At 50.7% G+C, this 20,484-nt stretch overlaps 1 protein-coding gene across 6 annotated transcripts in view; it reads left to right on the top strand.

The window, feature by feature from the left end:
• The window catches only part of KDM4B (lysine demethylase 4B), a 130,822-nt gene that overhangs the window by 15,006 nt on the left and 95,332 nt on the right, over positions 1-20,484 (top strand). For all 6 annotated transcript variants that reach the window (XM_059388723.1, XM_059388724.1, XM_059388725.1 and 3 more), the window contains one exon: positions 19,647-19,737. The gene's annotated coding sequence lies outside the window, so the exon portion shown is untranslated. Of the gene's footprint in view, positions 1-19,646; positions 19,738-20,484 lie in introns of those variants that run through there.

Consider the following 20,484-nt stretch of genomic DNA (forward strand, 5'->3'; position numbering starts at 1 on the left):
CGGTTGAAGGGTGTTTGTAAGTCTGGATGGAGAAGGCCCTTGTTGGTGGCTGTCACTGTGTTGGTTCCAGGTATTTTATGTTTTAAGCTTTTTATTCTGGAGGCTTGGAGCACATACAGGTGTAGACAGAATAGGGCGACGAACCCACTTGTCCCTGTCACCCAGCCCCAGTCCATCCACCCACATGACAGGCTGCCCTTCCGTCACGCCGTGCATATGAAATATCTTAAGTGGTTTTTTGAACTTCATATTTTTCAAGAGTTAGACTCCCAAGAAGTTGCAAAAATGGTCCAAAGAGGGGCTCCTGGGTGGCTTAGTTAAGCATCTGAGTTTGGCTCAGGTCATGATCCCTGGGGTCCTGGGATCGAGCCCTGCATCGGGCTCCCTGTTTGGCAGGAAGCCTGCTTCTCCTTCTCCCACTCCCCTTGCTTATGTTCCCTCTCTCGTGTCTCTCTCTCTGTCAAATAAAAAAAAAAAAATCTTAAAAAAAAAAATGGTACGGGGCGCCTGGGTGGCTCAGTGGGTTAAATCTTCTGCCTTCGGCTCAGGTCATGCTCTCAGGGTCCTGGCCTTGGGCTCTCTGCTCAGCAGGGAGCCTGCTTCCCTGCGCCCCCACCCCCCTGCGTCTCTGCCTACTTGTGATCTCTCTCTCTGTCAAATAAATAAATGAAAATCTTTAAAAAAGAATGGTATAAAGAGATCCCATATACTTTTCACCCATCTTCCCTCAGTGGTGACAATTTATTATAGCTACAGTCTATTGTCAAGACTAGGAAATTGACATCAGCATAACATATCCCGGGCCTGACTGGGATTCTACCAGTTTTTATCGTGCACTCACTTTTTTGTACGTCTGAGTGACATCAGCTGCAGAATTTGTGTAACCCTCGTCACACTCGAGATACAGAGCTGTCCTGTCCACACGAACGAGCTTGCTTGTGCTCCCCCCTCGGAGTTACTCCCCACAACGGCGCTCACCCCCTCCCCCCGGGTCCCTGCTGTCATTGATCTGTTCTCTATAATCTAGTCATTTCGAGAACGTTACGGGATCATACATCATGTGTCGCCTTTGGGGATCCAAATTGTTGCCTGCATCAGTAGTCCATTGCTTTTTATCGCTCGGCTTTCCATGCTGATTTTATTTTACAATCCTCGATTTCTGTGAGGTGAGCAGTGTTGACAGTGTCTCATCTCTCATTCCCGATTTGAGCCACCGGAATCTTTTCTTCTTGCTCAATCTGCCTAAAGGTTCATTAATTTTGTTGATCTTTTCATGGAACTAGCTCTTGCATTAGTTGGTTTTCTCTTATACTGTTCGTTTCTGCTCTGGTCTTTATTATGTCCTTCTTACTGATTGCTTTGGGTTTGGTTTGCTTTTCTTCTGGTGTAAGGTACAAGTTTGGGTTGTTGATTTGTGAGGTCTGTTCTGTTCCTACCAGCAGCTGTGACTTTCCCCCGAAGCACTGCTTCGCTGTGTCCTGGTAAGTTTTGGTTTAGTTTGTCTTCATATTCATTTACCTCGAAGTGTTCTCGAATTTCTCTTGTGATTTCTTCTTTTACCCATCGGTTATTTAAGCGTATTTTTTGGCGGGGGGTGGGGAGCATCTGGGTGACGCAGTCACTTAAGCCTCTGACTCTTGGTTTCAGCTCAGGTCGTGATCTCAGGGTTGTGGGATCAAACCCCCGTGTCAGGCTCTGAGGTCAGCAGGGAGTCGGCCTGGCTCTCTCTCCCTCTCTCTTGGTGGCACACACGTGTGCTTTCTCTCTCAAATAAATAAATCTTAAGAAAAAGGGTGTGTTTTTAAAATTTCCACACATTTGTAAATCCGCAAATTTCTTTTTGTTACTGATTTATAATTTTTGGTGTGGTCAAAGAAGCTGCTTTCTATGATTTGAATTCTTGTTAATTTAAATGAGGCTTGTTTTATCGTCTAACATATGGTCTGTCTTGGAGAACGTTTCGTCTGTACTGAGAAGAAAGTATATTTTGCAGCTCTTAGTGGGGTTCTCAGCACATGGCTGTTGGTGTAGTGCTGCTCAGGATGTCTCTTTGTTGTTCCTGCCTGGCTGTTTGACCCATTGTCGAAAGTGGGGTATTGTGGTCTCCAACCATTTTTCTTGAGTTGTCTGTTTCTCCCTTCATTTCTTTCTTTCTTTCCTTTTTTTTTTTTTGAAGATTATTTATTTATTTATTCGACAGAGAGATCGCAAGTAGGCAGAGAGGCAGGCAGAGAGAGGGGGGGAAGCAGGCTCCCTGCTAAGCAGAGAGCCCGATGTGGGGCTCGATCCCAGGATTCTGAGATCATGACCTGAGCTGAAGGCAGAGGCTTAACCCGCTGAGCCACCCAGGCACCCCTTTCCCTTCATTTCTGTCAGTTTTTGCTTCATGTATTTTGGGATGTGTTATTAGGTGCGCACAAGTTTATAATTGTTACATCTTCCTGAGGGATTGGCTTTTGTAGCATTATAAAATGTCCATCTTTTACGAACATTTTTGTTTTATAGTGGGCTTGTGTGGTATTGGTGAAGCATTCTTACAGTCGCTGTCTGTGCCCCGTACTTTCCCCCATCCTTTTATTTGCAAGCTACTTATATCTTTGAGTCTAAAGAGTGTTTCCTGTAGACAGTGTAGAGTTGGGTCACATTTTGTTTTTGGTTTTTCCACTTTGACAGCCTCCTTTTGTAAAGTTTTTATTTAAATTCCAGTTCGGGGCGCCTGGGTGGCTCAGTGGGTTAAGTGTCTGCCTTTGGCTCAGGTCTTGATACCGGAGTCCCGGGATGGAGCCCCGCATCGGGCTCCCATTTCCACAGGGAGTCTGCTTCTCCCTCTGACCTTCTCCCCCTGTCATGCGCGCTCTCTCTCTCTCTTTGTCTCTCTCTCAAATAAATAAAAAAATCTTTAAAGAATCATAATAAAAAAATAAAAAATAAATTCCAGTTAGTTAACATGCAGTGTAATGTTAGTTTCGGGTTAGAATTTCATGATTCGACACTTGCATATGTTCCCAGTTTGATCACAAGTACATTTTTTAACCCCCATCCCCTATTTCAGCCAAGCCCCTGCCCACATCCCCGCTGGTAACCCGTCAGCATGTTCTCTGTAGTGAAGAGTCCGTTTCTTGGGGGCACCTGGGTGGCTCAGTCGGTTAAGCATGTGCCTTCAGCTTGGGTCATGATGCCGGAGTCCTGGGATCGAGCCCCACATCAGGCTCCCTGCTCAGTGGGGAGTCTGCTTCTCCCTCTGCCCCTACCCCGCTTGTGCTCTTTCAAGGAAATAAATAAAATCTTAAAAAGTTTGTTTCTTGGTTTGCCTTTCTCCCTTTTCCTTTTGCTCACTCCTTTTGTTTCTTAAATCGCACATATGGGTGAAAACGTGTGGTATTTGTCCTTCTCTGACTTACTTCACTTGGCAGAATACACTCTGACTGTGTCCATGTTGTTGTGAACGGCAGCATTTCATTCTTTTTCGTAGCTGAATAATACTCCATTGTTGTGATAGACCACCTCTTTATCTGTTCATCAGTGGATGGACGCATGGGCTGTTCCCATAGTTATGCTATATTTTTTAAAAAAGATTATTTATTTATTTATTTGACAGACAGAGATCACAAGTAGGCAGAGGCAGGCAAGAGAGAGGAAGGGAAGTAGGTTCCCTGCTGAGCAGAGAGCCCGACGCGGGGCTCGATCCCAGGACCCTGAGATCATGACCCGAGTCGAAGGCAGCGGCTTAACCCACTGAGCCACCCAGGCACCCCAGTTTTGCTATTGTTGATCATGCTGCTGTTAACATCGGGGTTCACGTATCCCTGCATATCAGTACTTTTGTATTCATTGGGTAAATACCTCGTTCTGTTTTCAACTTCCGGAGGCACCTCCATACCGTTTCCCAGAGCGGCTACGGCCGTCGGCGTTCCCGGCTGCAGTGCGCGAGGCTCCCCTGTCTCCACTCCTCGCCAAGACTGTTGTTTTCTGCGGTGCTGGTTTGAGCTCTCCTGACAGGTGTGAGGTGGTAGCTCATCGTAGTTTTGATTTGCATCTCCCTGATGGTAAGTGGCGATAAGCATCTTTTCGTGTGTCTCTTGGCCATCTGGATGTTGTCTTTGGAAAAACGTCTGTGGTTGGCTTCTGCCAAGTTTGGAATTCGATTATTCATTTTTTTGGGTGTTGAGTTTAATATGTTCTTCATATATTTTGGATACTAACCGTGTGTTGGATCTATTATTTGTGAATATCTTCTCCCATTCCCTAGGTTGTCTTTTGGTTTCCTTGGTCGTTTCCTTTGCTGCAAGGAAACTTTTAAATTTTATTTATTTTTATTATTTATTTTTTTAAAGATTTTCTATCTTTATTTTCAGAGGGAGTGAGAGAGAGTGCACATATGCGTGCGTACATGTGTGGAGGGGGAGGGGCAGAGGGAGAGAGGCAGACTCCCTGCTGAGTGGGGACCTGACATGGGACTTGATCTCACGACCCTGAGATCATGACCTGAGCTGAAATCAAAGAGTCAGATGCTCAACCCACTGAGCCACCCAGTTGCCCTGAAGCTTATAATTTTGATGAAATCCCAATAGTTTTATTTTTGCTTTTGCTTCCCTTACCTTTGGAGACGTGTCTAGTACGAAGTTGCTTTGGCTGATGTCAGAGAGGTTATTACCTGTGTTCTCCTCTAGGATTTTTATGGTTTCATGTATCACATTGGGGTTTTTCATCCATTTTGAGTATTTGTGTGTGTGTGTGTGGTTTAAGAAACGGGTTCAGTTTCACTCTTCTGCATGTGGCCGTCTGGTTTTCAGCACCATTTGTGGTAGAGATTGCCTTTCCTGCTTCGTTGAAGATTAGTCAACCATATAATTCTGGGTTAATTTCTGGGTTTCCTCTTCTGTTCTATTGATCTGTGTGTTTGTTTTTGCACCAGTACCATACTGTTTTGATCACTACAGCTTTGTAATATAACTTGAAGTCTGTAATTGTGATGCCACCAGCTTTGGTTTTCTTTTTCAACATTCCTTTGGCTAAATATGGGGTCCTTTGTGGTTGCATACAAATTGTAGGATTGTTTGTTCTAGCTCTATGTAAAACGTATTGGTATTTTGGTGGGGATGGTATTAAATGTGTCGATTGCTTTGGGTACTATAAACATTTTAACAGTGTGTGTTCTCCAGTCCAGGAGCATGCAATGTCTTTCTTTTTGTGTGATCTTCAATTTCTTTCACAAGTGTTCTGTAGTTTTCAGAGTACAAGTATTTTACCTCTTTGGTTAGGTTTATTCTTAGGTATCTTATTATTTTGCATGCAGTTGTAAATGGATTGATTCCCTAATTTCTCTTTCTGCTGCTTCATTGTTGGCGGATAGAAATGCAACAGATTTCTGTACCTTGAATTTTGTATCTTGCAGCTGTACTGAATTCATGTATCAGTTCTATCAACTTTTTGGTGAAGTCTTTTGAGTTTCCTTTTTAAAAAGTTTTTTTAAAAAGAGTTCATTCATTTGAGAGAAAGAGAATGAGTGGTGGGGAGGGGCTGAAGGAGAGGGAGAGAGAGAAGCAGAGTCCCTATTGAGCAGAGAGCCCCATGCAAGGCTTGATCCCAGGACCCCAGGATCATGACCTGAGCCCAAGGTAGATGCCTAATGACTGAGCCCCCCAGGGGCTCCTCCGTCCACATGGAATGTCATTATTGATCTAGTTGGATTTACAGCTATGATTTTCCTTTTGTTTTTTTGCTCTTGCCTTTGGTTCCTCTCCTCTGCTGCTGCCTTTTGCATTAAGTGCGTATTTTCTAGTGTAACGCTTTAATGCCTTTAATGTTTTTTCCACTGCATTTTTTCAAGTATCTTCCAATGTCTGCTCTAGGTCTTACAGGCTTCTTAACTTATCAGAATTTCCAGTATTTTTGGAAGCAAATCTGTGCTGATTGCTGTTGAACTGAGGTTGTTGGGGATTAAGGTCGCGCAATCAGTGACAGAGCTTGGGTTTTTCAAGGCAGCTCACGCGTCGCGCTGTGTGCGTGCGCCTGACTCTTGCCCAGACTCCCTGCTCGGTGAGTTGAGCGCGGCCTAGTCTTAGGGTTGCTGTGCCTGAAGGTGTTTGTCTTGGGCTCGGGCTTAGAAGGGCCGCGACTCTCTTGTCATCACCCCGCGTGTTTTGGCCCCTTCTTCCTTGTCCCATCTCAGCTGACTGGTCTGTGGCTCTGATCCTGTCCCCAGATTCCGGATCTGGGTCAGCAGGTCACGCCCACTCGCAGGCGGGCAGGTCCTCGGGCTTTGAGGCTGCCTGGTACTCAGCGCAGGGACCGATCTGGGAAGGCCGGCAAGGGGGTGGGGGACTTGTGACCTGCTCCTTAACCGACCCCTTTTGTGGGAGCCTAGGGGGGCAGCCTGCACGGCTGTGTCAGGATAGCACCGGGCAGGGGACCAGGGGCGGCCGACGCAGGGGGGCCTCGGCGCTCTGGATGGATTCCGTGGAAGCTTCAGAACAGCATCAAAGCCGCGATCAGTCTTCCAGGAGCTCTGATGCGTTCATTTTCTGGCTTGGTACCTTTTTTTTTTCCTTTTTAGTAGCGGCTTTATGAAGTAGAATTCCCATGCCATACATTTCCCCCTTTTAGAGTGTACTGTTCTGTGGTCGTTAGTACATCTCCAGGGGGTGTACCGATCACCACCGGGCGGTTCCAGAACTTCTCTGCCACCCGACAAGGATGGTGTGCACCCCGTACCTTTCAAATAGTCCTGTCGTTTCCCTGTCACATGCGTGGACTCCCACCCTGCGTGGCCATCTGTGTCTGGTTCCCTCCCTGAGCGTCGTGGGCTCGGGGTCTGGCCCCGGGGCAGCGCGTGGGGGCCTCGCTGCTGCTGGCGGCCGGGGATGCGCGCGTGGGAGCGTGGTCCACGTTCTGTGTGTCCGCTCACCCACCGATGCGCACTTGGATGCTTTCCACTGTTTGGCCACTGTGACTAATGCCTGTAATGCAGAATCCAGACGCTTGCGTGGCGGGTTTCGCGTGCCTGCTTGTCTTCGTCTCTCTTCGGTGGATGCCTTGGAGTGGAATTGCTGCTCATAGGGAGACCCCGTGTTTAACACTCGAAGAAACTGCCAGATTGTTTCCCCTCGTGCCTCTTTCCTCTGAGACTGGGTCCTTTCTACACGGAGGGACCAGCCGGTTTGGCTGCCGGGGGACAGGACCTCCAGGTGTCAGGCCCCACTCTCGAGGTGGGCTCTAGTTTATTGTTATGACATCAGAATGAGTCTTACCACTAAAGAGAAGTCTGTGTGAATGACCAGTGTCCCCAGTCCCCAGAGATAACCATCCCTGGTGTCTTGGCCAAGGCTCTCCTGGTCATGGGCTGTGTACGCCTCCATTTTTGTAGGGATGTGGTTGCTTTTCTCTTTGGGTAATGTGTATTTTTTTTCTCTTTAAAACCATGCTGTGGTGAATATCCTCACTGCCGGTCCATTGAGGGGAGATTGTGTGAGTGCAGACGCTTGGCGCACAGATGGCTTTTCTGTCTTGAGTCATGTCACTTGGTTGTGTCCAGGGCAGGTGGTTGGGGTGGAGGCTCTCACGGTGGCTGGCGGCTCCCGTCATATGGGACACAGCCGCAGCTTCTGTCTGGCCTTTAACTGTCACCTCCTCATTGTCTTTTTTTTTTTTTTTTTTTTGAATTGCCAGTTCATAGCCTTGGCCCATCCATGAAACTGGGGGTTTATATTTTCTCTTGACTTACAGTGGGATTTCTCAAACTATTTGCTGTCTTTGAACCAGGCCATTCTCGGGTGGGGGGAGGGGGTCCAAGGCACCGTGGGGGCTGAGTGGCATCCTTGGTGCCTACCCACGATGTCAGGAGCCTGCCGTCCCCTGTATGACAGCCACAGACGCCCCAGATGTTGTCCGTTGTGCCTTGGGGGCCGGATCGCTCCGGCTGAGAAGCAGTGTTTTGGAACGTCCTTTCCTGCATTAGGGCTGTTAGCACCCTTTGTGTCACATTTTTTTTTTTTTTCTCAGTTTCTCATTTATCTTTCAGCTTTATTTTTGATGTGTCGGTACATAGAATGTTTTTAAGTTTATTGCCAAATTTGTCTTTAAAGCTCCTGGTCTTGTGACCTCCTTGGAGAGCTTTCCTCCACCTCCCCCCGCCCCCCCAAGATTATAAAAACGTTGGCCTGTATTTTCCTGCTTGCACTCTGAGGGAGTTCATAAAGACTGCCCTCTAGAAGCCGCGGGCCGGGGGAGTGCTGTGTGTTTTCCACGCGTCTCCCTGCCAGTCTGCGTGGGCTGGTGATCCGCATAGAGGGCGGCTGCCCCGTGGTCTCAGACAAGTCACCCTACTCCCCGTGCCTCAGTTTCCTCATCTGTGAAATGGACTCTGACGACAGTGCCTGCTTCCTGGGACTGATCGGACATGCCAGGCGTTTAGAGCTGAGCCCGCATGTGGGTTTACCCGCCCGGGCACAAGCTCTGCGGGAGGGCCCAGAGCGAACTCTACAGGGAGGGCGGCATTTAGGGAGGCCAGTAAACCTGCACAGACTCCCCGGGAGACTCACCGGGAGACTCACCAGGAGACTCACGGGGGCCCTGAGGGAGGAGCGGTTCATCTCTGAGCGTGTAACCTGTATTCCTCTATGCTGCCCAGCCCTGGCCCCTCCTAGAGCCTGCGCGGATTGTAGGGGACACGGGCAGAGACACAGGAAGACCATTTTGTTACCGATCATGGTTCTGAATGCCGAATTACGGCACATCTAAGACCTATACATCTGGATGAAGAATGGATGTGTGTTTTGAGATCTGCCAGGCCCCTGGCTTTTTGCAGGGAGCTCGGTTGGGGATTCCAAGGATGCTGGCATCCGCCCCCGTCTCGGTGTGGCTTCAGCCCCTTGCCCGTGGCTGTGGGCCAGGGGGACAGGTGGCCTTTGCCCATGCTGCTTCCCTGACCCTGTGGAGCCAAGTGAAGATGGAGGTGGACTGGCTTGTCCCTGACACTCCAGAGCAGGCGCTGGCAGCCGTGCCCGCGGCCCTCCTGGCTCCCTGGCCTTCCGTCCTCACAGTCCGTCCTATTTTCACTTCCCCAGTCCAAGCGCTTCCTTCTCATCGTTGTAATTCAGGTGTTTGGAGACCGAACTTCAGAACTATGGAGAGGTTGCGAGACCAGACCCGGGGTGCGCTTCTCCTGCTTGCTGGGCCGCTGATGGTTTGCTCGTCTGCTCTCGCATTTTTCCTGAACTGTTGGAGAGATCTGCCCCTTCCCCTCCAAATACTTCAGGGTTTGGTTCTTCCCGACAAGGGATGCTCTTAGCAAATGAGTCAGATCAGGAAATTAATTCTCAGAATTCTCAAGAGAGAGTCCGGGATCGCACCGCGTATTCGGTTGTCTGGCTGCTTTCATTTCTTTCAATCTGGAACAGTTCCCGAGGCTGTGTTCGGAGTTCATGACTTTGACATTTGGGAGAGGACAGGCTGGTGATTCTGCAGGGCATCCCTCAGTGTGGGCTTGTCTGATGGTTTCACGCCGTTACACACTTTTGGCAGAACATCCTGGAAGGGACCTTGCATCCTTCTTAGCATATAGTATCCGGAGGCTCCCGCTGTCAGTTTGTTCCATTTATGGTGACATTAACCTCCATCACTTGGTTAAGGAGGTTTCTCTGCCCTACAGGGGTAGGGACTCTTGTCTGGTTTGTATTTAGCGAGTAGCTTCTGGCGGGGAAGTGGCCTGAGACCAGTGGGTGGGACTCCGTGTTTGTTCCTCCCGCGCCCGGTGTTTTGTTTTGTTTTTTTCTTAAGATTTTATTTATTTATTTGAGAGAGAGGGAGTGAGTGAGGGAGAGAGTACAGGAGGGGAGAAGGTCAGCGCGAGAAGCAGATGCCCCATGGAGCTGGGAGCCCGATGTGGGACTCGAGCCTGATCGGGACTCGATCCTGGGACTCCGGCATCAGGACCTGAGCTGAAGGCAGATGCCTAATGGACTGAGCCACTCAGGCACCCGCCTTTTGCATTTGTTAATTGGCGTTCTGCTGTAAGGACCAGCTGGCTGTCTCTTCTTCCCTATTTTTTTTTTTTAAGATTTTAATTATTTATTTGACAGACAGAGATCACAAGTAGACAGAGAGGCAGGCAGAGAGAGAGAGGGGGAAGCAGGCTCCCTACTAAGCAGACAGCCTGATGCGGGGCTCGATCCCAGGACCCTGAGACCATGACCTGATCAGTAGGCAGAGGCTTTAACCCACTGAGCCACCCAGGTGCCCCGACAATGGCATTTAGAAACCAAGATCTCGGTGTTCACTGTGCTCATTGCCACTGGGCGTCTTTGCTTCTGGGTCCTCTTGTTGGCTACAGCTGGGAGTAAACCCACATGTGCATATATTTAGCATTCCTGTGTGCATGTGTGTATATCTCTCTCTCTCACACACACACGCTCAGACGTTTCTGCTTCCGGTCATCCGCGTATATGCACTGCGACCCATGAGTCACACTGCTACTTCCCAGTCCCAGTCTCCCACACGGGCTTCGCGCCGTCTTCCCCTTTCCTTGCTGATAACACCCTCTCTGTCAGCAGAACGCACCTCATCACCAAGAGCAGAAGAAGCCTGCGGAGGAGAAGTTAATTTTTTTTTTAAAGATTTTATTTATTTATTTGACAGAGAGAAATCACAAGTAGACGGAGAGGCAGGCAGAGAGAGAGAGAGAGAGAGAGGGAAGCAGGCTCCCTGCTGAGCAGAGAGCCCGATGCGGGACTCGATCCCAGGACCCTGAGATCATGACCTGAGCCGAAGGCAGCGGCCCAACCCACTGAGCCACCCAGGCGCCCCCAAGAAGTTAATATTTTGTTGTATTTTTATTTCCAGGGCAGTTGGTTCCAAAATTGTGTTTCAAAGTGGGCTGGGTTAGTTCTTCCTTTTCTTCTTTACTGTGGTTCTATTATTACCTGGAATATGGTCTGTTTTAATTATCTCTGTCTTGTATTTGTTGTTGAATTCCCTTCCCCCCCATCAGCTCTCACTGATTTCGTTCATTCATTCAGTTAGGTGGGGTGTTAGCATGGTTCCAAGTCCAAGTGCACCGAGGCATCTTGAGAAAAGTGTCCTCGCTCCTCCCTGCAGGGAACGATTTCGTGAGTCCTGGGCTTCTTTTCTTATGGCTCCACTTTTTTCACATGAACCGTGGCATCGTGGGGATTGCTCTTGAAATTTACTCTTTTCCCTGAAGGACACATCCTGGAAGCCACCTCACCTGACCATGACCAGGTCCTCTTCTGCACGGTGTCTGCAGTGGGACTCAGCAGTCAACCCAGCCTCTGGTGTGCAGGGGCACTGAGATTGTTTCCAGGGTCTCGCAGGTGTAAATGGTGCTGCAGTGAATGCCTTTGTGTATTAGGTGTTTTCATATTCTTGGAAGAATGTCTTCAGGGTGGATTTCTAGCAGTGAGATTGCTGGGTCAAAAGTTAAGTGTCGGTGTGTTTTGTCAGTTTCTGCCCAGGGTGGTGTGGGTTTACTCCTGTCGGCCCTGTGGGATGACAGGTCTGATCCCCACAGCCTCAACCAGCAGGATGTACTGTTCTATTTAAAATTATCTGCCAATCTGAAAGATGTGAGAAGTGGGGTCTCAATGTTTTTTTTTTTTTTTAAAGATTTTTATTTATTTGCTAGAGAGAGAGAGTAAGCGAGTATACACAAGTAGGCAGAGAGGCAGGCAGAGGCAGTGAGAGAAGCAGGTTCCCTGCTGAGCAAGGAGCCCGATGCGGGACTCGATCCTATGACCCCGGGAACATGACCTGAGCTGAAGGCAGCGGATTAACCCATTGAGCCACCCAGGCGTCCCTCAGTGCGGTTTTTAATTAGCATTTCTGGAATGAGGAGTGAGGCTGAGCCATGTTTAACATGTCTGGGGCCATTTTTATATCTTTTCTGTGAACTGCCTGTTCATACTTTTCACCCTTTTTTCAACTGGATTTACTCACACCCCCCCAGCTTTTATTTATTTATTTTATTTGAAAGACTTTATTTATTTGACAGAGACAGAGTGAGAGCACAAGCAGAGGGAGCAGCAGAGGGAGAGAGAGAAGCAGGGTCTCTGATGAGCAGGGAGCCCGATGGCGGGGCTCAGTCCCAGGACCCTGGGTTCATGACCTGAGCTGAAGGCAGATGCTTGACTGACTGAGCCACACAGGCACCCCCCCCCAACATTTATTTTATTTATTTATTTTTTAAAGATTTTAGTTATTTATTTGACAGAGATTACAAGTAGACAGAGAAGCAGGCAGAGAGAGAGGAAGGGAAGCAGGCTCCCTGCTGAGCAGAGAGCCCGATGTGGGGCTCGATCCAAACACCCTGGGATCATAACCTGAGCCAAAGGCAGAGGCTTAACCCACTGAGCCACACAGTCACCCCCACCACCAACCTTTAAAACTTTAATGTACATTAGGGAGATGAGCCCTTGGTGGTCTGTTTGTAAATATTTGCTCGGAGTTTCCCAGTTGCATTTTGACTCTTTTAAAAAAAGATTTATTGATGTATTTTAGAGAGAGGGATTGAAAGAGCACATGAGCACAGGGAGAGCCACAGGGAGAGAGAATCTCAAGCAGACTCTGCACTGAGTGCCGAGCCCGCGGCCAGGCTAAAGATCACAGCCTAGAGATCATGACCTGACCTGAAATCAGGAGTCAGCGGCTTAACGGACTGAGGCACCCAGGTGACCCTGCAATGAGATATTTTAATGTTTTTTTTTCCCCTGGGGGGGTGGGTTTGTTTTTGGTTTTGTTTTTTTGCCCAAAGAAGTGTGTGTGTTTTTGATATAGTCAAGTTTACGGATCTTTCCTTTTTTATTGCCTCTGGATTTGGAGTGCTAATTGGGAAAACTTTTCGTATGCTGAATTGGAGGGGAATTTACCATGTTTTTTTCCAGTACTCCTATGGTCACATGCTTTCCAAGCAGATCCCTCCTCCATTTGGAGCTCATTCTTGCTGGTGGTGTGAGGTAGGGGTCCGACTGTCTTTTCCCAGATTGTTGCCCGCTTGTCCAGGCGCCGTGGGTTGAAAGCCCATCCTTGTTCAGTGCTGTGAGGCGCCACTCTTGTCTCCCTCCATCCCTGATCTGTGGTCCCCAGCCGCTTGGAGGAGGTCACCATTGAGAAAGACTTGTCTATTTCTTCCTCTCCAACATGCAGTGTGGGCTGTGTGGTCCGCAGACCCGGGCACCTCGCCTCGAGGCATCTCATGGTTCACAGCACCTAGGTGGGACCGTCACCAGGCCTGGGCCCCTCCCAAGTCTTTATTTACCCTGCACCCTCCTCCTCCTCTGCCAGGAGCCAAGTTGTTGGCGGCCCTTGGGGCTCCAGCTCCTGCAAAGGAAGGTCCTACAGAGGAGTCTGGGTGGATGGGTGGGTTGTGTGTCCCAGACGTAAGGCTGAAGGGCTGCTGGCTGGAAGGAGGTTTTCTGTAAAAGAAGGGTTGCCAGATTGCCCTGGCTCCTGGGCGCATGCTGAGGGCATGCTGAGGGCACTTCACCGCCCCCTGTGTCTTCAGATTGGCCTCCTTTGCCTGCATGAACCTCTTTGATGACCAGGCCTCAAACACCTGCCATTGGGCTTATGGTGTGCCAGGGAGTCCTTTAAGCCCTTCTGTCACTTGCCTCATTTAGCCCCCCACGATCGCATGAGTAGAGCACTAACATGGTGACCCCACTTTACAGATGAGGAAACCGAGGCCCAGAAAGTAGGAACTTAGCCCAGGTCGCAAGGCTGGAGCTGGGCCCAAGTCTCTGGAGCCCAGGCTTGTCACCCTGACCCTTCCGTGCTCTCCAGGGAGAAAGCCTGAGAGAACATAGAGGGACATGACATTGCTGTGACAAGTGTAATTCTCACAATGATACGGCTCTGTCGCCTCAGTGACAGGCCCCGACTGCCCTGTCATCACTTTCCCTGGAGTTTTGGGTTCTTTTTTTCCTCCCTTGCTCTGTGGCTGTGGTGTCGAGCATCTTGTCATGTGCCGGTCGGCTGTTGATCTTCTTTGGAGAAACATCCCTTCAGATCTCTCATCTGTTTGCAGATCTGGTTATCTTTCATCGTTGATCCTTAAGAGTTCTTTATATGTTCTGGATACAAGTCCCTGAGGCGATAGAAGATCCACAGATACCGTCACCCATTCCCTGGGTGGTCTTCCCTTTCTTGACCGCTTCCTTCGAGGGACACAGTCTAATTTCTCTGTTCTTTCTCTTTCGCTTGTGCTATTAGTGTGGCATTGAGAAACCATTGCCTGACCCACGGTCAGCAGGCTGCAGTCGTGTGTTATCTCCTCTGTGAGTTTTACAGTTATAGCTCCCGAGTTTAGGTGTGTGATCCTTTTGAGCTGAGTTGCATGTGGTGTGAGGTAGGGGTCCAGCTTCATTTCTTTTTCCCGTGGATATCCCGTTGTTGAAAAGACCGTTCTTTCCCTGTGGAATGATTTGGGCAGCTTCCTTGAAAATCACTTGGCTTCGCAGGATGGGTTTATTTCTGGGCTGATGTCAACTCTCTTGCACTAATTTCCGTGACCATCTTTATGCTGGTTCCACACTATCTTGCTTACTGTGGTTCTGTCACCCGAGTTAGATCTGGTCTCGGGGGTGGGCGTTGAGGAATATGATGTGGTTCTTACCATGCAATGAGACCAGACCCTTATAGTAGGGATCCAGACAGCCTGGGGTGCCCGCCACTTCCCTAGTGGAGCCATCGTGACTTCTGCAGTGGGATTGCGGCGTCTGTGAGGATATGGGGATTTGGTGAGCTATTTGTAAATAAGAGGCTCTTTTGCCAGTATGCAGAGATTGAGGAAATATGTCGCTTTTTCTTCGCTTTCAAACAGGAAGGATCTGAAACTTGGATTCGGCAGGTTGGTCTTTATCGGGTCCTGAAACTCGATGGTAGTGTGGTGTCAGCTTGCTTTTTCTTTTCTTATCAGTTTGGATCTTTTTACAGCCTCTCTCCTCTTTCAGCTAAACCCTGCTGTGCAGTGAGCTTCACAGGACAGAGGTAAAGGTTGGCTTTTTCTTCTTCTTCTTCTTCTTTTGCTGCTGCTGCTACTTTTTTTTTTTTTAGTTTTTATTTTGAAATAATTTTAGATTTATTGAAACGTTACAAAGGCAGTACAGAGAGTTCTCGGGTCCTTTTCTGCTACCTCCCTGTGTTAGCATCTAGCGTAACTGGAGAAGAATGACCCAAAGTAAACAAGAGCATGGAGGAATAGTATTTAGCATTTCTTCGGATTCCCCTACTGGTCACACGCATGGCCCTTTTCTTCCCCAGAGCCCCATCCGGGACCCTGTCATGCATTTAGTTTCAAGTCTCCCCTGGCTCCTCTGGACTGGGACTGTTTCTCGGTTTTTCCTGATTGTTTGTGACCTTGACGCTTTTAGAGAGCAGAGGTCAGGGATTTTGCGGAATGTCCCTCCACTTGGCTCTGTCCGGTGTTTTCTTGGAATCAGAGGAAGGTGACGCAGTTTGGGGCCAGCTGCCTTCTCCGTGCAGGATGTTGGTGTGTCTCTGTGCTGGTGATGTCAGGCTCGATCCCATGGTTATGGAGGAGCCGGCCAGGAGCCTCCACTGGAAAGTTATGAATTTTCCCTTTGGGGACTGTGCAAATACCTTGTTTCCTCTCAAACTGTTGCCTGTCCCTTGCAGTGCCCCTCTGTGGGTCTTCCCTGCCGTAGTTGTTACTCTGATGCTCACACCGCAGCTCTCCGGCAGCCTCGCTGCTTCTCCGTATTCTGATTAGAATTCTTTGTGGAAGAGCGCAGTTCCTTCTCCCTTGTTTATGGTGTGTTTTTCATTTTGCGTCGGTGAAGACTTACACGTATTTGTTATATCCTGGGGCTTATGGTCTAGTACAATCACGATTTATTCTGTTTCCTGAACTGTCCTTGCTTTGGTCATCGGGCATGCCTTCTTGGGGGTCCTGTGTCCTTCCTTCATGATTGCATCCCCTGAGAAGGGTTGCCCCTTGGGGCTCGTGGCTGTAGAAGAGCAGGCAGACAGTAAGCTCTTCTGGGTCAGGTCGCTGTGTGAGTAGGGTAAGGGCTCCTTTCCCGTCTGGCCCAGAGGCTGCCCGCTCAGCTCTCTGCCTCTCAGAACCCCACGAGCAGCTCCAGGGCAAGAGTGGGCAGTGTGGTCTAGTGGGGGCCAGCCCTCCGAACCCACCTGAGGGTCAGCCCCGGGGAGCTGAGAGCTGATAGGGCTAGGGGACTGGACTACCTCACCCAGGGTGGGGAGGCCAAGCCTGCGGGGTCCCCGGAGATGCCACCAGCTGGTGGCAGTTCCTAATACCGCGACCTTTAGGTACAGCTGGCTCGTCCCCTGTTTCCTGCTGCTGCTGCTGCTTCCTGGCCCCACCTGCCTGCCCTTTGCAGAGGCTGCTTTGCACGCCGCTTCAGTGCCTGCCTGCTCGCAGTGGGCACGTTGGAACAGCTACATCTTCTAACGGCCAGATTGAACCTCTTCAAGAGAGAAAATGGTCAGACTGTGCCTTTTAGGGGCCTCAATGTCTGATGTCTCAGGCCGTCGCTGGAGGCTCTCACCTTGCTGCAACTGGACTCCCCTCCCGGGTTCTATTCTTAGCGCCCCAGATTTCCCGGGACCCACAGTGAGGTCAGCGGCTGGGCCGGGCCAGCCTGGGCAATGGGAGGCATCAAACCCAGCCTGCCTGGGCCTTTCTCTTTTGTTTTCTTTTAAAAAATTACTGAGACTTTATTAAAAGAAAAAAAAGGAAAAGAAAAACCATTTTGAATTTGCAAAGAAATTGAGAGTGTTACGCCCCACCCCGTCCCCTGATGAATCTCTGCTGGGCTCTTCCATCGGACGGGGACCCTGTTGCAGTTAGCGGACGTGTCGATACACTCTTAGTAAGCAGACTCCACAATTTATTCAGATTTTCTCAGTTTCCCCCGTGTCCCTTTTCCGTCTCAGGCCCCTGTCCCAGGCTCCCACATGACAGAGTCATCACGTCTCCTTGGGCTCCTCTGGGCTGGGACTGTTTCTCAGACTTCCTTGGTTTTTGGAGCCCCTTGATGGTGGTGCAGGGGACGGGGCAGGGTTTGGTAGGAAGCCCCTTCCCTGGATTTGTCTGGGGCTTTTCTCATGGTGAGACGTGGGGGGGGATGGGTTTGGGGAGGAGGACCCCTGAGTCAAGTGTCCTTCTCCTGATGCCATCTCAGGGGATGGCTGGTCACTGCAGACGTTGGCCTTGGTCCCCTGGCTGAGGTGGGCAGTCAGGTGTCACCCCTGCGAAGTCATTCTTCCCAGTTTCCATGGTGTTCTATTTGGGGGGAAGTCACCGTGCTTGGCTCACACTCTGGGGCCCTTTGATGCCTCAGCGCCAGACTGCTTTGTGCCCAGTGGGCCTGTGGCCATGTCTGAGGCCAGGCCCTGGCATCCCAGAGCCTCCTGGGTGGGTGGCAGCCAGCCGTGGAGGAGGGTGAACCTCGCCTCTTGTCCACTGTGGACATGGGTCAGAGTGGATGGAAGCCTTATTTCCGGGTCTGACCCAGGAATTGGGGTCAGTACTCTTGGCCCCCAGAGCATGAGGGCCAAAGGACCCATGGCATTGGTGGCCTGGCAGTCCTGGGGAGCAGCAGACTGAGGTCTGTCCAGCTGAGAAGCCCAGGCCCTGGGGGTCTCTCTGTCTTTCCGGCCATGCACTGGTAGGGGCGGCCCATGCCCGGCGTAGAAACAGCCCCCACAGGGACAGTTCCGAATGATGAGGGAGACCCGGGGTCCCATCAACACAGGAGCGAAAAGTGGAGGCCTGCAGTTCGCTGGAGCCTGTGCCGTCCGTGGACATGGAAGGACCCCTCAGTCCCCCTGAAATCCAGGAAACGCACCTCGAAGCTGCCGCATTAGTCTCCCTGCGCTGTTGGAGCCATAGACTTAGTGACTTAAAACAGCGCCCAGTGATGGGGCGCCTGGGTGGCTCAGTGGGTTAGGCCACACTGCCTTCGGCTCAGGTCATGATCTCGGAGTCCTGGGATCGAGTCCCGCATTGGGCTCTCTGCTCAGCAGGGAGCCTGCTTCCCTCTCTCTCTCTGCCTGCCTCTCCATCTACTTGTGATTTCTCTCTGTCAAATAAACAAATAAAATCTTTAAAAAAAAAAAAAAAAACAGCGCCCAGTGATGATCTCAGATCTGGAGGCCAGAAGCTGGACCTGGGTCTCCCTGGCTGCTACCGTCAGGGGGTGGGCAGGGCGGGCTCCCCCTGGAGGCTCCAGGCCGTGTCCCATTCCCTGCCTGATGGCCCCTTCCTCCCTCTGCGCGGTGTGTCTCTGTGACCTCTGCTGGTGTTGTTGTTGTGTCTCTTTCTCTGACTCTGAGCCTCCTGCTCCATTCTTGTGGGGACTTGGGGCCGCCCAGATAATCCGGGATCCTCTTCCCCTCTCCGGGTCCTTCACTTAACACCCCCTGCAGAGTCCCTTTTGTTGTGGAAAGGGGGCGTGGCCACAGATGGGTTTAGGACCTGGACATCTTGGGTGCTGTGACTGCCAGCCACAGCTCCTGGAAGCTTCCCCAGTCCTCACATCCTAAGACTTCAGCCTTGCCAATGGCAGGTGCCCACCGGCTGTGGAGCGGGGAAGGCTCAGCCGCACAGGTGGGAGATCTCGGCCCAGGAGCCATCGGGAGAGCCCCCAGCGGTTCACCCCGTCCAGAAGGTGTGTGCAGTCCAAGGTCCAGCAATGCCACAGCTTGCTATTGTCATTCAAACCAGGGCCTGACCTTTTAAATGCCAGTGAGATCTGTTTAATGGGGTCATGCCCAGGAATTTTAAAAACTAGAGAAAAATAAGAGAAAATTCCAGCCTACATATATCGCACGCCGTGAGGGGTGTGGGTGAAGCTTGTGTTATGTGGCGAAAGTGTGTGAAACTGCATTTAATGAAGCAACAGCCCGTGGGGGGAGCTGCCTTGCCCAGGGAGACCGGTCGTGGGGGACATTGGTGTCCTGGATGGCAGGCTCGTGAAGGCACAGAGTGGGGGTGGGGCTGGGGAGAGGTGGGGGCAGGGAGGGTGGGAGAGTCAAGGTAGTGGCCACGGCCTGGACTGTCAAGGGTCTTGGGGTTACACCCAAAGTCGGGAGTCTTGTCCTGCAACTGTTCAATCAGTGTTGGGGGTCCCTCTGCCCAGCTACGAAGTCGGTGGTTGGGATCCTGCCCCCTGTGGGATCTTGGCTCTGTGCTGCCCCTGCTCTGCTCTCTCCGTATGCTCTCTGTCTGCTGGGGGCGCGGGTGGTGGCCGCTGGGCATTGGTGTTGTCCCTGTGACTCTCCTCCGTGGAGGGTTGCCTTCGTGGCTGTGGCGCTTTGGAGGAGGCAGAACTTCTCATAAACCTCTCAGAGGCTGCCCGTACTTTAAGGTTTTCAGAAGCTTCTTTGGTTTAATTTGATTGTTTCGAGGTGCCTCTCACTTCCTCTGCTACTGATTTTTAGGGGCTGAGCTTAAAATGGGCAATCACGGGAGGACTTTAATGGGGAAAGCGCTTATAGCTATGGATTTTAGTGTTCTTGCAAATCGGCAAGGAATTGGAAACGTCTAAGTGAAGGCGACTTCCTTGGGCTATGGGCAGCTGTTCGGAGTGGAATCTGGACTTAAGGTTAAACGTGCGTTTAGTTAATCGCGCTTTTATTTTGCATTTTAGGAACCGTCACCATTGCTGGGACCTGATAAGGAACCTGTGCCAGTTCCCGGGGCACCTCTCCTCACGGCCTTGGCTACAACCGGTCTCCGAAGTAAGTTCTTGGGCCCCTGGGCCCAGGTGGCCGCAGGAGAGCAGGGCGCTGCCGGCCACAGCCCCTCCCAAGCCTGCCCACGCCCTGCTGGGTGATGGCGGCTCCTGCTTGGTCCCGAGTTTACGGGTGTCCAGGGTCCAGGCCGAGGAGCCTAGAGGCCGGTCCGGGGTTTGTTCTGCGGCTGTTTCTTCTCCAGTCCACATGTTCACGTTTGTGCTCTGGTCCTTCAGCGTCTGATGCCTGGGCCACACTTGATGTTGTGCATTTTGGGGGATGCTGGGATCACCCGGCTTAGCGGCCTCATCTGTGTCACACAGAACAGGTGGGACGGTGCTTCTGGGCTCATCGAAGGACATACTCACCCCATCCCCATGCCCTACAGGAAATGGTGACCCGCCACAGTGGAGTGGTGACTGGGAGCTTTAGGAATGGAGAATTATGGGGCGCCTGGGTGGCTCAGATGGCTAAGCCTCTGCCTTCGGCTCAGGTCATGATCTCAGGGTCCTGGGATCGAGAGCCCCCATCAGGTTCCTTGCTCTCTAGGGAGCCTGATTCTCCTTCTCCCGCTGCCTGCTGTTCCCCCTGCTTTGTGTCTGTTTGCTTGCTCCCTCTCTGATACATAAAAAATCTTTAAAAAAAAATGCAGAATTGTTTTTGAAATACCTTTGAAAGAATCCTGTTGCCCAGGGGCTCTGGGCTTTAAAGCTTTCTACTTCCTCCAGTACTTTTCTTTTTTTGGTTTTTAAA

The sequence above is a fragment of the Mustela nigripes genome, chromosome 2, assembly GCF_022355385.1.
Source record: "Mustela nigripes isolate SB6536 chromosome 2, MUSNIG.SB6536, whole genome shotgun sequence".
Lineage (NCBI taxonomy): Eukaryota > Metazoa > Chordata > Mammalia > Carnivora > Mustelidae > Mustela > Mustela nigripes.